The following is a 16,039-nucleotide window of genomic DNA, read 5'->3' on the forward strand; positions in this document are numbered from 1 at the left end:
GAGAGAGGATGAGAAAGTAAAAAAGCAACAAGTCTGAATGGCAGTATTTATCTCTGAACCCCTTCTGCAGGAGCAAGAACGCAGCCTGTGTGCCAGCAAAGTATGAGACGATTCAGCTCTTTGGAGCAGGAGAGCACGCTCCCTGTCCCAGCACTAAGCTAGCAACAGGGGAGCTGCTCACAGCAAAGTATGACACACTGAACAACCATCGTGGAGGGTGACCACACTGCGTGATCCCCAGGTGTGACAGGAGACTCCAACGCACATTCTACCTTCACTTAAGCTAAGCACCTCACATAGCCCCTGCTCTCCTAAGGCACGATTTCAAGGCTTTGAGAACTCTTGTTTCCACAGATCTTTTTATTTTGTTCATGGCTTTTTCCTTTCCGTTCCTATTTCTCTCCACTGGCTTAGCCCAATATTCATTCACCTATTCCTGTTCATTCACTAATCTCCTGCTTACATCAAATGTCTAGTTTGCCCTATACACAGTAAAGTTTTACACATATTCTTAGTTTAAAAATTACATTTCCAACTGTCATTGTACCCAGTTCAGGGCTATTGTATCCAGTTCTGGTCTGGGATCTCCTGGAGAGTGTCCAGCCAAGGGCTATGAAGGTGATTAAAGGCCTGGAGCATCTCCCCTACAAGGACAGGTTGAGTGACCTGGGGCTGTTCAGCCTGGAGAAGAGAAGTCTGAGAGGGATCTGATCAATGTTTATCAATAGCTGAAGTGTGAGACACAGAGGGAAACGAGCAGCCTCTTCTCAGTGTCTGTGGGGACAGGACAAGGGGCGATGGCCTCAAAGTTGGAGCACAGGAAGTTCCACACCAACATGTGGAAGAACTTTTACCCAGTGAGGGTGAGGGAGCCCTGGGACAGGCTGCCCAGGGGGGCGTGGAGTCTCCTTCTCTGGAGATATTCCAGCCCTGTCTGGATGCCGACCTGTGTGACCTGTCCTAGGGACCCTGCTTTGGCAGGGGGTTGGACCTGATGGCCTCCGGAGGTCCCTTCCAACCCCCACAATTATGTGATTCTGTCCCAGTAAACACAAATCTCATCAACCCTGAAGAACTCCTTTCACTTGCAGGCATAGCAGGCAAGCAAGACAAATATTACATCGCATATTTTAAAATTAATTGCTCCTAGGAGCTCCTTTACATTATTATTCCCCAAAGTTGTTGAGATGTTTTTTCTGTCTTGAAGATTATATTTCAAGGCTACTCCAGAGAGCCACGTAATGCGCAAGATTTAGACATTTGCTGACGTTAGAGTTCTCCATACAGTACAGCATTTTCACACAGATACAATTTCAGCATCAGGTCTGGTCAAACCATGAACCAAATACTTGTGCAAAAGCTGAAGGTATGGCCCTAGCATGGAGGCTGCAGGATGCAATTTGTCCTGTGGCCGGCACTGCACTACAGAACTGTCTGGGAATACACTCTCTCCTGTCTAAAAAGGTTTAACAAATGAGAAGCTCCTGCAGCCAAACTGGACTCATAGGGCAGCTATGTGCCTGTTGTTTCATAAAGACAATGATTTAAAGCTTACAATATGATGATGCCATATATGGGGCACATACAGAGAGAAGATCAGGCACAAGAGGTAGAAGAAAGTCTAATCTAGTAAGTAACTAGTCACCAGAAAGTAAGGCAAGCAAAGAACTCCTGAAAGCAGAAAATGAGCTTACGGACATCAGTTGTGGCCCAGATTCAACACAATGTACTAAATCATTTTGACAAATCCTCTCGTGCTTTCCGAAACATTATACCCCAGCAACAGGCAATCTGGAACACTTCTATGAAGAACCAAGAGATCCAAGTTCTCTCTTGTGTTTCAGTGGACAGAAAGATCCTTCAACCTTATTGCCAATCACCAAGAATGGCAGTTCTCACACCATTATAAACATTCGGTCTCCATGGAAGGGGGATACCTAGCAGCAAACACTGGCAACCAATTCCACTCCCACTATTCGTCCACAATAGCAAGTTGAAAAACCATAATCCATAAGGCTGTTCTGATTAGGAAACCTTTGAGAAGGCCTCTTCAAAAGTAAGTGGCCGAAAATACCTTGAAATATGCACAATGACAGTTAGATGGGCAGAAAACACACATCTTTATTCTGAAACCATTTATACTTCACCCCAAAGTGGGAACATCTAATAATCCAAGAACCTTTTGCCAAGAACAAAGTCATAGCTTTCACTTAAATTCAGAACAGAACCTAACACACACCATATTCTGCACTGAACGGAGAAGCTCATAATTTACAGGTGTTGGAGCCAAGTTTTAGTTTAACACAAAGTTGTAACATGTAAGAACTTTCTTACATTGAGCTTTGTCTTTCCATCAGGTCACAGCTCTGCAGCTCTTTAAAAGCTGTCGGTAAGAATGGAGCAAGAACAGCTGCTCCAAGAGAGGTATAAACAGATAAATTCACCCACAGCTAAAAGTATTTATACATTAACATACACTTGAGCTGCTGCTAATTCTAAAACTAAAATCTTATATCTGTATACACATTAAAACAGCAGCAACCTAAACCTACATCAGATTTTACTTAAGGAAAACAGAAAAGCCTTTAATGAGCTGAAATTTTACATCAGTTCTTCATTCACTGCAGTCACAGGGAGCTCTTGCCATGGACCAAGACACCACTGTCCTGGGTGCTATGCAGAGTTCAATGGTGCAAGTTATTTCATTAAAAAACCCACCAACATCACTACCCCCACCCCACAAAAAAAACCCAAAAACACATCACACTGAGCTGGAGACAAAAAGGGGGTATAGAAGAGGGAGAAGTGTCTATGTTTTCAGAACCTGAGGGTTGCACATTGATTTCTCTGTCATGGCCAGGAAGCCATGGCAGTAAAGCAATGCAACCTGATTTCTACATAAACAAAAAGATTGGTGGGTCTGCTGATGAAAGGCTGGATGAGGAGAACAAGAGAACTATTAAATTATCTACACTTCTGGGATTCTTGCTATTCTTTTGCAAAGTGAATGGCTTATGCTAATCAGGCGGCATCTGAAATACACCATTCAAGCCTTCTTGTACAAATATAGTTCTTATTTATCCAGAAAGATCCCCACCAGCTGGCAATGTTTGCATACAATGTTAAACCCAACTTCAAGAGCCCATGCATTATGAGTCATTTTACATTTAAAAACATTAGTTCTCTTAGCTGTTCTTGAAGATAGCGTATCCCACGAGAAGAACTTCAGAGGAATTCAACAATAATATACAATGTTAGCATCCTACTTCCTCTAGAACAAAGAAATTACAAGTTTTCTGTTGTGTGGTATTTTGGGTTTGGGTTTTATTTTTCTCCTAACAGTGCTTTGTCTACAGAACATCTTTGGAGAAGGGACAAAAGGATTTGCACTGATCCCTTCTATATGAATCAAATATTTATGCTATACCCTCTTAAGTACTTTCATCTAGTAACCTATGGAATGTGATCTCCTGACCTTAACACTCAAGCATGTCTAAATCAGCTGCCCTTTGAGCTGTATTACAGACTACAGAGAATTTTTATACATTTCTATTACAGGCATATGAAAACCTTGTGGCCCAGCCATGGCACTCTGTGCTACAAAGCATAAATTAAGTCCAAAATTGCTCAAGCATGCTTCAGAAAAGAGCAATAACAGGATTCTCCCATGATTGTGGCACAACCTCATGTCATGTGTCAGCATAAACAGCTAGAATGATGAACCATGCTATCAGTGTATTAACCAGGCATCACACTTTACATGTATTATGCCAAACAGCAGCACAATTCCAAGCTGCCTGCCAAACTGCAACCCCATGTCCCACTGTATGGCCCGTTCAGTCTACTCCACACTCAGCTTCCCTGCTGTCTCCATCCTCCTTGCTGGGACAGGCAGTGCTGCCTGCAACACACCTCCAGAATCAGAAAAACATGGGGGAAGAGCAGGGTCCACTTTCCCTCCTCCTGGAAATCCTGCCCTTTCCTCAAGAAAGCACTGGTGCAGAAACAAATCATTCTGTGCAGTGTTTGTGGCTCCTAAGAATGTTTTAAGGACAGGGAGTATGTTGCAAGTAACTGTCCTGGAACAAAAAGAGGGAGACCAGATGAACCTGCAGCGTCAACTGTGAGACAATTTTTTCCAGGGTCAGCTCATGACCCTGCTCCTATGAACAGCAGTCACTGAAGTAACTGCGGTGAAAGTCTGACCCCAAAGATTTAGCAGGGTCATGGTCTTGATGGCAGGGTTCACATTTTTATATCAGCCCTGAAAAAATGATGTGATGCTGCCCACCACTCATGCAGGAGCAGCACAAGGTTGAAGGACAAGCTGAAGAAGATGTTTCTTGTGTTCCCACCCTGATTTGGCAGGAAGGCTCAGTCCCCAGAAATAGTCAAGGGTAGCAGAAAAAGTGAGACAGCAGCTAAAATCTATGCCATGTCCTCTCCCCCAAGATGGACCCTGGTCACTCACCTGTTCCAGTCCCTGCACAAGGTGCCTGGCTGGCTGGTGGTTACACCTCAGCAGAGACTGGGGCACCCTCAGCTCAGAGCACGCTGACTTGCTGTCTGCTCCTCCTCTCCTCCTCACCCCACCCCCCTGACAAGGGAGGTACAGGACATCTTTTACAGGACACTTCCACTTCCCCTCCTGTAATCGTGTCTGTCTTCCCCTCCCTCCCCCAAAATCCCTCCAGGGGAGAGGAAGGGGGCGGGGGGGAAGAAAAAAAGAAGAAAAAAAAAAAAAAAAGAGAGACAGAGAGACCACAACAGAGCAATATTTAGCATTTCCTGTATCATCTACAGGAAAAACCCACGCAGTGGGGAAGAGCATGATGTCAAGGCTGGTTTCACCACATAAACAGCCAGATCCTCCTGCTGAGGGATGCTGTGTGTTTCCACAGGGACTGATACAATCCTCCCTGCAAAGAGAAGTCCTGCTACCAGCCACACCAAACTCACCGGGTCCTTCCCCTGCACAAAAGGCTGGTAGAAATGGGAACTCTGGACATGTGAAACAGGTATATGGATGCAGAGCTGGTGGAGAGAAGGAAAATCAGGAATTCACAGTGGTATTACCACTTGTAAACCAGCACACACTCAGCACTTGGCCACTAGAGAAAGGGGTATGCTACAAAATATGTTTCCCTGCACAGAGACTGGGCCTCCGTCCAGTTATGATGTGCACATGTCCCTGCTGAGGTTTTGATCTTACTTTTAAAAAACTCCCAAGACAAAGAAAATGTACCCTCACGCTCAGGCCATACCGTGCCAAGCATGTTCAATAACCTGCTAAGGCGTGTTAATTATGGGTTCACCACTTTTACACCTCATGACACAGTAGTAAAGCACTTCATGTAAAACAAATTCCAACCTGAAACAAGGCATCTCAACAGCTTGCTGGAGCCGCCTGCACACACACACATACATAGACACACATACATGCTCCTCTGTGGAGCATGACGAGCAAAGACAATCCTGACACGTGGATCACAAGCACAATGACTGTGATTACTTTCTCAAGAGCACCACAAGAAACACGGCTCCTTTCAAATGCAGCCCAACACAACTCATTTCAGCTGCTTCCACAGAATCTTCCTCCAAGCACACACAAGTACATCACTATTACTATTTCACTGCCAGAGGTGAAATGGGTAGATGAGTATATTTTTCGCCAGAATTTTGCAAGATGAAGAGGAATCTTTACAGGAAAGAGAAGTGATGGGCAAAAGGTGACAGAGAGGAGAGCCAGCATTAATTTCCAGCTTTAGGCTGCAAGAATGAATGCCAAGTCCCTCGCACCACGAGCACATCTCTTACCTACTGATCTGCTGAAGACAAAAGGGTTTTCTTCTTCTCAGAAACTGGACACTTGTAGCTCGTCGGGTCAGTCACACAAAGCTTCCCTGCTGCCAAAAGTATTTTTTTCCCATCGGGTTTTTGTTGTTGTTGGTTGTTTTTTTTACCCCAGAGAGTAAAGGGCAGAATAGTGGATTCCGCAGGGGCAAAGGGTGGAATTCGAGACTCAACAGGCAAACTGCAGGGCCCTCTCTAAAAGATGTTGTATTTCAAGGCGCTTTCACTTGCAAATCCTTCTTCATCCTCTGTGTCAGTAAAACTGGAGGAGGGGGGTAAACTTTTTTAACTGCAGAAATAAACCGGACTCCACAGAGAGGGGAACGTGATATGAACTGGATTGGTGGCTCCACTTTTTCTTTTATTAAATATACTTTCAGTCAGGTAATCAAGACAGATAGGTAAAAATCCAACAGTCAGACAGGACCTGCCCGCAGCCCTTGGAAGGAGGATAGCGGTATCTCAAGAATGGCAGAATAAACAAAAAGAAGGGGAAATCTGCGTCCCGGTGGAGGTGGCCCGGCGCAGGCTCCGCTGTCAGCGGCAGCGCCTCCCGGGGCACTCGCAGCGCCCGCGGCCCCGGCAGGGAAGAGCGGCCCGCAGCATCGCGGCCAGGGGAGGCTGCTCCGCGCCGTTCCGCGCCTCCTTCTCCGCGGTTACCTGTGCGCAGCGGGGCGAAGCGAGCACGGAGGAGCCGCAGGGCCGGACGCGGGGCTGGGGTGGCAGTGTCCCCCGGCACACACTCCCCGCGGCTGCGGGTTCACACCGGCGCGCACACGACGGCAGCAAAGGGCCCGGCAGCTCCGCTCCCTCCTCCGCCTGCTTCCGCCTCGCTCTGCGGCGCGGGCGCCCCGCTGGCCGGCGCTCCGCCAGGGCGGGCAGGAAGCGCCCCGCCGGCCCCGCCCGGAGACCGCCCCCCGCCGCCGGCCCCGCCCCCGCCCGTCCCTCCGCCGCCGGCGCGGGGCTGTCCCGGCGGCTATTGTGCGCGGGGCGGCGGCGGGGCAGCCGGTCCAGTCCCGGGAGAGCAGCGCTCGCCGCTCCCCGCGGGAGCCGGCGCCTTCGCAGAGCCGCCGGCGGCGGTGATCGCCGCCGCTCTGCCGGCAGGAATGCGCCGCCCGCGCACTTGGGAAGCGGCGGAGCTCCGGGCGGCACCGCAGGCACGGCTGCGGCCCGGCTCAGGCACGGAGCGCATCCCCGGCCGAGCCTGCCCGTGCCTCAGCACCGCGGGGCACCGGCCGCGCTACCTGTTAACGGGCGCGTGAGCACCCAGCCGTACAGCAGCCCGGCACAGAGGGGCTGCAGGGGCCGGCCGCTCCCTCACCCCGAAAGCCTGCGCAGGAGTTAGCCCCGAGGTCTCAAAACCACTCCTCTGAGTCAAACGGGTTTATACCACTGTACCCGGGCCGAGGATCTGACTTGCCTGCTTCTTTGCTGGTCAAATGCTGAAAATAATTGAATTGATCATGCATCTAAGCAGGATGTTAAAGGTGTTCCCTATATACAACGCTCTGCTTCAAACTAAACACACATCCAGCAGTTTTAAAAGGCTCAGGGCATCTTAACGTTAAACACCCCACGACCTCTACTACCCTGATGGAGCTGGACAGAGTGGTTCATGTAGAAAGAAGAGATGGAAGACTTCAGTCTTTTCCCCAAATGCAACCGTGATTTTGCTGTGGTTTATCATTTGATAATGGTTTATCATTTGATGATAAAAGACGGTAGCCACATTTAGAGGTGGCTTTGGCACCATGGAATCATGCTGTAGAATTTCAACTTGAAAAAATACTTTGGCTTTAAACATGCACCAACCTTTACAGAGAAACACAAACATTATCACCTTTGTGCATGTCCCATGCAGCCTGTCAAAGGATCCCAAAATGATAAAGCTATTCTCCCTGTATTGGAGACCTCTGTCAGGCAAAGCTCTTGTTCTGAAATGGAGTGAGCAACTTCAGCCTGTAATCAGGGCAAATCCCCAGTCTAAACAAGGTGGGAGATAACAAACTGGTCCTTCAATAGGGACCCATTTGTGCACAAACAATTGTGACCTTTCTCACAACCCACCTCCTCCTCTGGCTTTTGCATACAATGCACTGGAATCCCCCCCATGAGGTCACTCCCCTCCCTGAGTTCCAGGCTTCCCTCCACTATCTTGTAGTTTCAAGAAAGAGCAACAAAAAACGGAGAGAAGTTGTCACTGTGTGTCCGCAGCTGACTTACCACCTGAGCATGCAAAGCAGGCCCTTGAAGCAGGCCAGGTTTGGTGAGGTTTGGCCATAAGATAACACCCATTTCCAAAAGTACTAAATGTGCAAAACCCGGCTGCGTGTCAAATCCTCGCAGCACAACCTTGACCTACAAGGAGGAGTTCACTGGGGGTCTTAATGTGCAAAGAGGTAACAGTAATGTGGTTCAGCCATTTACTTTTGAATTGGCCTAAGCAAACGAATCCTTGCTAATATTCCCAACTCTTAATATTAAAAAGAAGAAAGATCTGGAAAAAAAAAATTCAGGAAGCCCAACTTCAGAAATCCCAAACACAGTGTATACAAGCATCTATTTTTTTTCTTCTCCCCATAACTGACATTCATTCACTGGAACATTTCAGTGGAACAAATGTAGAAACACATGTAAACAGTTCATTAACATCCCATAACCTTACAGTTTGCAAACGCACGAAAAAGACCACGCAGAACAAGCTAATGAAGCACATATTTGCTAGATGCTGTGGGGTGGAGTTGTAAGGGAAATATATAGCTACAGCGAGTTAGAGAGTTATAAACTATGCTTCAATCACACATCCTGTCTCCCTCCCACATGCTAAAAGAAAATAGTGAGGAGTAAAAAGAGAAGGTAGAGTCATCAGGAAAGTAAAAACATTACTTAATGTAGACACTGAAAAGCAGCTAGCCTTGCCCGAGGCATATTAACCTCAACTCATCTGCCACTGTTTATTCTAAAGAGCACTAGCACTGCTCATGTTTAGCCCACACAATTGGAGATAACAGCTTTATCAGAACTGGAAAAGAACAAAGACAATGAAATCCACATTCTCTTCCTTAAAATATTCTCACCCTGCATCCTCCCTTCATCCAGCTCCCTGCCCAGCCCAGTCCTCAGGAGCCACAGCTCACATCTGAACGGCTGCCAGCGGAGGAAGCGAGCAGTTTCCATACACACATCATGCCACAATGTGGGAATTCAGGAAACAACACAAGAAAAGGGTTCCTAATAACTGTTCCAGCGCACTCGGGCCAATTTATGCAATCATACAAAGGTCACTGTAGATGTGTTAAAAAGCACAGAAGATAAATGCCACAACAGCAACTAGTTCAAAGTAAGAAAATAAATCTGGGGCTTACGAAGTGTTTGGATGACCTGGAATTGCTCCACCTACAATTTTTTAAGAGGTTGTCCTTCACATTCTTTAAGATTCCTCCATCTTAAAGTTCCGCCCTCCAGGAATTGCTGTAACTCCACCGTCCTTTGTCCACAGCAGCTGGAGCTCGGGGAGCTGCTGATATTATCCCTGAGCACAGAGAGAAATCACTGCCTAGTCCTGCGTGCATTTGCGGTGGCTGAGAGAAGTATACATTCATTTCTGTGGATCTCTGATCTCAGGCCAGTTCCACCGAGCTTTTCTTTTTGTGCATAAAAATGAACTGCTAACTGTGCTGAGAAGGGCCATTTAGCTCTGGGGACCAGCCAGTACATATCATCCCCCCTCACACTCGCAAAGGGGGTCGGATCTTTGTCTGCTCTGTAAATAGCTGTTGGGTAAAATAATGGCCCTACGGTAAACAAACCATAATGCAAGCAGCAGTGAAAAGACTATCAGGAGGAGCTTGGGACAAGCTTAGTGAGCAGGAGGAAGGAATAGGCAATTCTGAAAAGGGAGATCATCTTTCTTGCCACAGGAGCAAAAGTCAGTTTGATAGATATATTAATTAAAGAAAATGCATTAGGGGATACAGATCAAAACAAGGTTACAAGATTTCAAAACTGTGTAAGAACCACAAGAAACGTGTGGAGAAGGTACCAAGGTGTAGAAGGGCAAAGTGGTTTGTCCAGAGTCACACTGGGAGCTCAGTCTGGGCTTGTGGAGTCTGAGAGGCCATGGGACGTGCTTTGCTGCCCACACGTATGGTCAGCCTGGACATAAAGCACTTCAGCTCATGCTGCCATGTTACCACCTGGGCCTTCACAGAGGCCACAGCCATGGTCAGGTTGTAGTTAGAGGACTCACTGTTGCTGCTATGTCCAGCCCCAAGCTGTAACAAACCTTGCAAGGCTCCCTCAGGTCCTGCCATTGTGTATGGCTGGAGACCAGCTACGATTTCTGATGACTAAACAAAACCAAATCAATCTAATGGACATGAGAATGAGGCATGAATTTTATGTAAAACCAGTTCTCATTCATCAGCAGATGGTCATGATAGGCATTCACAGACCAACACCACCAGAAATTACTGCTGGGACACTTGACACGCACGGAATCACAAGAGAAATTCTACAAGAGCAGAAATAGTTACACACTATGTATCCCTCTGTCCTTCACTAAGCAATTGCTGGGACTTCTACACAAGTTTATTATTCTGTATAATAAAACTAATGACACATAACTGCTGGGAGAGAAATAATCGCTAAAGAGGCTTTTGCCCAGCCAACTTCACGTCCTGTCTACGGACGGACATGAGGCCCCATCTGGAGTCCTGTGTCCAGAGCTGGCTGGGGCCACAGTACAAGAAAGATGTGGGACTGTTGGAGAGGGTTCAGAGGAGCCATGGAGATGATCAGAGGGCTGGAACAGCTCCCCTATCGGAGAGAGGCTGAGGGAGCTGGGCTGGTTCAGCCTGGAGAAGAGAAGGCTGCAATAGGCAGAGGAACAGGTGGGGAATCAACTTTTTGAAAGGGTAGGTAACGGCAGGACAAGGGGGATGGATTAAAGCTAAAGGAAGGAAGGTTTAGATTAGATATTAGGGGGAAGTTCTTTACAGAGAGAGTGGTGAGGGGCTGGAACAGGCTGCCCAGAGAGGAGGTGGGTGCCCCATCCCTGGGGGTGTTCAAGGCCAGGTTGGATGGAGCCCTGGGCAACCTTGTGTAGCTCCAGGCCTGGAGGTTGGTGTCCCTGCCTGTGGCAGGGGGGTTGGAGCTCTGTGATCCCTGGGGTCCCTTCCAACCCAGACCATTCTATGATTCTATGTGATGATTGACACTGCAACATGGCTCCTGCTTATGTAAGGTTCTGTACGCTACCGTGCGTATTTTTGAAAGTACATTGGTCTGGGTAGTACCTCTGATGAAGCGTAACTCAAGTTCACCATGGTTTCTTGGGTGAAGAAAGGGCCTGCACAGGAAGGGGGAGAGAAGGCACAGCTTACCCCTGTGAAATGCAATATAGAGGTCAGCAGCGATGTGTCACCCATGACTTGATTGATCAGGTACCACCTGTAAAGAGAATTATCCTAACTGCTGCACCTTGGCCCCTTTTTATGCAGAATTTTAGAAGAAAGCTGGGTAGCTAGAAGGGTGACAGCTGCCAACTGCGGATAAACAAACTCAATGCTTCAGCTTTGCTCTAGACACATTCACATCCCAGTCTTTTAGACTTAAATGTAGTTTTGGCAAAATAAGGCCAGCAAGGTTAGTCTGGACAGATGGATTTCCTTACAAGACAAGTTTCTTCTCCCAAAAAAGGACCTATAAGCCTTTAACTGACGGATGTTGTATGTTAACAACCTTGGTGTATGAAAAGCGGCTATCTCCCCCATTTCTCTGCATTTGCCTCTCATGCCTCTTTTAAAAACAGAGGTCTTTTCAAAATCCACTGAAATTAATTAAAAGATTCCTTCATCTTTCAATGGATTTGGATCAGAGTAAACTGTAAGAGAAGGCACAGTCTTTGTTTGCCATGACTAAAGAATGTATGAAGTGAAAAGAGAGCAGGTCCTGCAGAAAAAAAAACGGATTTGATAATCCTGATTTTTCAATGACCATAAAATTCAGCAGGGGAAAACCATGTCTGATTTAAAACCAAACAGCCTAACCTCTTCAATGTCTCCAAGACTTCCAGTGGTACAGCTGTACTGAGCAACACCATGGGGATGGGGAGAGGGGTGGTTTTTGATTTAAAGCTTTTGCAACTTGCACTTAACATTGGTCAGAACTCACCAATCAGACTTGGAACTGAAAGAAGCAAAACCAAAAGTAATTTCTGTTTGGAAGCAACCAAAGTATGGTGAAACAGTGCCATATACATGCTAGGACTCTACTAATTGTAGGAGCAGGGCTATCTTCCTGCACTACCTAGAAGCTGTATTGTAAGCAGATTACACTGAACATGAAATTAAAGAAGCCGAATGAAAGCAGAAATAATGTTATGTATAAAAAAGGTCAAATGCATTGGAACAAATCACATGAAATGCTGGTAAATAATTGCTTCAAAAGGTGGCAAGTACCATTTTTCTAAGCACATAGTTGTGCTCCTAAAAAAAACAGTCTTTCTCTTGTAGCAAGCTACAAAAAGATTGATAATTACAGACAGCAAGGTATGAAGTAGCAGATAACCGATTAACGTTTCATTTTCACAGGAAAGAAAAACTAACAGAGCTGTGAAACAAGTCTGATTAGATCTACCCATCAATTTCAGAAGCTGCTGCTGGAAGAGCACCAGCACTCTCTGCTGGTGACCCCTGTTCAATAGTTATCTAGGGGAAAGGAGGAATGAATGCAGTATAGTTTTCATGTGGAATGTCATTTCTGTTTTAAATGGATGATTAATTAGATCCTTATCGATTTAGCAAATGGCAACTCTAGGAGCTAGTTATGTCTCTGGAAATAATAGTCATTCCAAAGAAGTGTTTTTACTCTGGGCAATCATTATTCACTGGAAGAAATTTCACTGTCACAAATAAACATCTGATGTTGAACGTGCCTCTCTTCAGAAAACACTTCTGCTGTGCTGCAGCACAAAGACAAGCTGGTGTGAGAAGCTCCCATGGTGCCAAATCCCTTGGCTCCACCCTGAATTTCCATCAATTTTAGAACTATGCCAAGAAAAACAGTTCTTAAAAAAGGCCTAGCATAGCACCAACATCTTCCCCTAAGGCAGTCACGGTGGAAATGCTACTAAGTTTTAATGAAAGCAAACCTGCTCCCAGTCCTGTCTCTGTTACACCCTTTGCCAGGGAGCTGGAAAAGCTTTCAGTCCCTCTGCCCAGCATGCACCCAAGCCTGGCCCACACCCCTCCTAGATTCCTTTACCTATCTGAGCCAGAAGCTGCACAAGGACAAACAAATCAGGAGCAGAACAAAAAATACAAAGCCAAGCACCTAAGTGACAGCTCTGTCCTAGTTTCCAAACCACGCACAGATCAAGCATCAGTATGAAGGGTTACAGCCTGGCAAAATGAATCCATGTGCAGCTCATGGAAGTGTGGGAAACAAAAGAGACAATGTGAGTTAAGGACAGAGTATTCATCAGCAATGGGCTCAAGTTTCTTGGCTTTTGCCGGTCGGCTTCCCAACTGCCATCTTTCAAGGTAGCTCTTTGTTCTTTGGTTTTGAACATAGTCCTGGAAAGACATTATACTCCTCAGCTCATGAACTAAAGCTCAGTACTCACTGAACTGCTTAAAATAAGTTGTCTTTTTAATTTCTGGGGGGCAAAAGGGGAGAACAATGTCAGAGACGGGTTTTTTCTGCTGAGACACAGTGGGCTTTGGATCACAGCTTTATGTGGCTTATCTCAGAGCCCTCTGGTAGGTCTATGCCCTTCTACCACACATCCAGAGCAAGATGGCAAATCCCCGGGTTCACAGGGGCAGTATTCTGAAAGCAGGTCAGTATCTGGTAGGACGTAAATACCACCTTAGGATCTGCTTCATAAGGTTCTTACTTATAAGCAGAGTCTTAAAAATCTGACCATTCCCTCCTCAGAAAAATCTGCATTTTGGCAATCCTGGGGCTTAGAAAGGAACTGATTTGCTGCTCAGTCAAGAAAAAGCAACAATCAGGATGGAATTCTGGAAAAATCAAGTAAGATCACATATCAGAATTGAAATCCAGGGTCTATTTCCTTGTTGTTGGTAGGTATCTGTATATTAAGTGCAGGAAGATACACAGCATTTTACTTTGAGCATTTTACTTCATTAAGTAAAAAATGGGAAGAACAGCTGCTGAATTAGGCAACAGCTAAGAGCCCTAAAAGGAACAGACACAGTGGTAAAAATAAATGAAATGTTAGCACAGTGAAAGCCAGAAATAATTGTTCTAGTGCATTCTGATCCTAAAACCCCCTCAACTTCAAAAGTGCTTCACATCTGCAAAGAGTCCCAAGAAACTTTTTAAGCATTCAGGGATCACCGACACTTGGCTGAGCGCAACAGAGTGACAGCCAAATGCCAAGCACTGCACTCTTGACCACTGCATGAGAAGAGAGATTCCTGCCTAGGAATCAGAGCAAGTTTCCCAACTGCACAAAAGGCCAGAAGGTTTCAAACCTGAAGTTTTCTATTTTTCAAGGAAGTTAATATTTTGGACATGACAGCAAGAGATCACTGATCTACAAGGAATGAGAAGATGCTAAAAGCCTTGAGAACTTGAGTAACAATAGGAAATTAACATGATTACTCTTTTTAATATTATTAACTATACGTGCCAGACAGCCCTTAAATATTCTCTTCCCACATTCATATCCACACCTTTACCTTCGTGCCATATGAATTCCATATTCAGCTCTGTCCCTTGATCATTAATGCAGACTCCTAAGCTTCAGACTTCAAAGAAATGCACGCGTAAGAGTCACAGGCACAGGACTGGAACAGCGTCAAAGCCTCCCCGTGCAGGAACCTCAATCTTCTGTTTGACTTCACTGTACAAATATCTCCTTCTATCAAGACTAGGAAATTCAATGATTTATGTAGGGCTTCCCACAGATTAAGTTAATAAGGGAACCCAACAGTGCCTCATCTCCTTCCGCCTTCCAAACACTGGTAAATGAAAGGAAATGGGAATGTCTCCTGGGGTAAGGGAAAGACGTGAGCGCTCTACAAATGTGCAAGGGAAGAAACCAAAGGCTTCATTGTGTGGATATGCACTTCACCAGGAACACTCTTCCCTTCTCCTCCCTCTCACAAGTGGCATACGATAATGTTCATAGGGAAACTCGGTTCAGTTGCAAAGCCTCACCCACACCACACTGACCACCACCTAGAATGGTGTCTTAGTGTTCTTCCTGCTTTTTCTTTTATATTTATCCTTCCTTTATCCCTGTCCCCTTTTGCCTGTTCTCACCCTCTCTCTTTTTGCTGCTCAAAATGTCTGCACTTGCTGCTTCCTTATTTCTACAGGTTCCCTTCTGTCATTTGTAGCACACTGTCAGCACCCTCAGCGTTACTCGGAGCTCCAGTTGTCTTACTACTCAGAGCTTCCAGAGTACAAGACTGAATTACAGTTTCATACAGCACATATGAAGAAATTACAGCACAGATACATCAAGATATAGGTCTCTCCAAGACCCTAAGGGACTCAGAGACTCATTTTAAGGTAACTCGCAATCAACATCCCTTTGAGTTACATTACAATTTGAAAATGACACCATCATTCCCTGGCCAGGATCAAGTCTCATCATGAGACAGAAGGGCAGCCTGGCCTTTCTCAGCTTTACCTGGAGCTACTCGTGTATCGCCGGCTTTCGAGGAAATTACCCAGAGCCCAGCTAACACTGGCACAGTTTCTCCAGCAGTAAGAAAACTGCTCCAAGCCATCAGACTCAGGCTTTTTCACCCATAAGCTGGTCTGTGCCTGCTCCAAGTTAGACATTACGATGGCAAAGTGTGAGATGCTGTTGTAGATACACATGCTTGGAAGCGCTTCTGTCAGCTTTATGATCCCTCACAGAATGTTGGATTCAAGTGATAGAACTGATGGTGTTATGGAGCAATCATTTACTTACTGAGAAGGTGAACTGTAAAGCCAAACTCAGACATGTCTCTGCCTTTGGAGAACGGGGCAATTAGGTCACCGCTGAACACCACGCAAACACAAATCAGAGCAAACACATTCCCACAGAATAAGCAATATGGGGCAGCAGGTATTTGGAGCGAGAACAAGGATTTCATCCACACAGCTCTACTGCTGAATTATGTAGTGATGCTGAGATAGTCAGCTTCCAGCAGGGACA

General features: G+C 46.0%; 1 protein-coding gene across 1 annotated transcript in view; it reads right to left on the reverse strand.

Moving 5' to 3' along the window:
- Nucleotides 1-5,906, reverse strand: part of AMOT (angiomotin) — a 45,815-nt gene extending 39,909 nt beyond the window's left edge. The window contains exon 1 of the mRNA XM_084269061.1: nt 5,818-5,906. The gene's annotated coding sequence lies outside the window, so the exon portion shown is untranslated. The remainder of the gene's footprint in view (nt 1-5,817) is intronic.
- Nucleotides 5,907-16,039: the final 10,133 nt, after the last annotated feature.

This window comes from Gallinula chloropus, assembly GCF_964237585.1.
Source record: "Gallinula chloropus genome assembly, chromosome: 11".
Taxonomy (NCBI): domain Eukaryota; kingdom Metazoa; phylum Chordata; class Aves; order Gruiformes; family Rallidae; genus Gallinula; species Gallinula chloropus.